Genomic DNA, 2,075 nt, shown 5'->3' with positions numbered 1-2,075 from the left:
CCATTTTAGACTAAGTTGTTCTTTTTTTGGTACCGGGGATTGAACTCGGGTCCTTGTGCTTGCAAGGCAGGCCACTGAACCGCTTAGCTAAATCCCCAGCCCTAGACTAAATTATTCTTAAGCAAGGACTGTAGTTTTTTTTTTTTTTTTTTTTTCACCTAGAAGAACCTGACAAAGAGGAGGCATTTAGTAGCTGTTGGATAAATAAATATTTGAGTGAATATGGAAGTATGAATGTGAGTCAAAACTTCTTGTAATTCCCTTTACCACTAGATAACATTCATGATATTGGAATAGCCATTGATGACATATTCTGATATTAGTAAAATAATATTTTTGAAGAGTTTCCACTGATTTTGGACTTTACCATGTCACTTGCTTTGAACAATGGGAGTAATAGCAAAAATCACATAGGCAGAAGCTTCAACAACTTGGCTTTTGAATAGGGTACCGTGGTTCCAGACAAAGAGTTTAAAGTAGCAGAACAATAAAGACTGTTACAGATTGAGGAAGCACAGATTCGTAGCACATGTCTGGGAGGCTGAGGCATGAAGATCACAAGTTTGTGTCCACTTTAGGTGCTTTAGCAACTTAGTGAGACTTGTCCCAAGACAAAAAAGAATGAAAAGGGCTGGGGATGTAGCTTAGTTTGAAGATTATGGGTTCAGTCCCCAGGACCTCAAAACAACAGCAACAACAAAAGACTGAGGATGCTTATAAAAGAAGATGAATCTATAAATTACCTCCTACACAAAATTTAAAGTAATTTTAGGACTGGAAGGAAGCAGAGAAAATGTTACCATGAAAACACAATCATAGGGTGTCTGTTGTTATTATTAGTCTTTGTATATCCTTTCAGAATTTATTTGTGCTTATAAAAGCAAATATTGCCAGGCACAGGGTAAACATCTGTAATGCCAGCTACTGAGAGGATCACAAGTTTGAGGCTGCCGGGACAGTTTAGCCAGACCCTGCCTCAAAAAAGGACTGAGTTGTACCTCAGTGGTAGAGCTGTTAGGTGGCATGCACAGGTCTTAGATTCAATCTCTGGTACCCCTCAAAAAAGTAATTACAATATAGGTCTCACTTTGTTCCCCTGTGGGAAGATTTTAAAGTGCTGGTTAAATTTCAATAGCTACAGAGTTCTTCAGGCTTTCTATATATTGGTAATTAAGTTTAGTAAATTATATTTTTTGAAGAACATATCCATTTCATCTAAATTTTCCAATCTTTTGGGATAAATTTTTTTATAAATGTTATTTTCTCTGCCTGTCCCCTTCAGTCCTGGGCTGTAACACAGGGCTGTGTTCATACTGGACAAGTACTGCACCCCTGATCTGCACTTCCACCCTTATTTTTTAAATATTCATAACATCTGTTGTTATAGTTCTTTTTATTAAATTTTAAATGTTGATAATTTATACTTTCATTTTTAAAGTTTTGATCACTTCTCTGGTATTTTTCTATTATTATCATATTGATTGTTTTCAAAATACACAATTTTTTCTTCAGTGAGCCTATTTAAAATTTTGATTGTGTCTTTTATTAATGTCCCTCCTTATTTTTATTATTTGTCTTAGTCTCATTGTTTTCCTCCCCTTTTTAAGCCTCACTTTTAGTTAGTTTTAGTTTTAGTCCATTAATATTCTGATTTCTTGCCCTACTTCCTTAATAGAGCCATGTTCACCGCAAAACAGTGTAGGCTCTGATATGTAGTATTTTCACTATTGTTTATTTTAATTATTTTAAATTTTAGATATTCTTTTTTCTTGAGGTACTTTGAACTGAATTTTAAGATTTCTAAACAAATGAGTATTTTTTATTTATTAAAAAAATTTTTTTGGTACTGGGGATCAGGACCTTCTGCTTTCAAGGAAGTTGCAGTGCCGCTGAGCTAAATTCCAGCCTGAGTGTTTTTTATTATGTTGTTACTAATTTGTAGTAAGAGAATGTGGTGTATGTGAAATTGGTTTTTAGAAATGTGGGGAGATTTGCTTTGATTTAGTCTGAATGTTTTTCTCCCTTTGGTGGTACTGGGCATTGAATCTAAGGCCTTCACACTGAGCTACATCCTT

Source organism: Fukomys damarensis, unplaced genomic scaffold, assembly GCF_012274545.1.
Source record: "Fukomys damarensis isolate Sample0158 unplaced genomic scaffold, DMR_v1.0_HiC HiC_scaffold_1, whole genome shotgun sequence".
In the NCBI taxonomy this organism is placed as follows: Eukaryota; Metazoa; Chordata; class Mammalia; order Rodentia; family Bathyergidae; genus Fukomys; species Fukomys damarensis.
The sequence above is the reverse complement of the archived record's forward strand: the minus strand, read 5'-3'. Positions refer to the sequence as shown.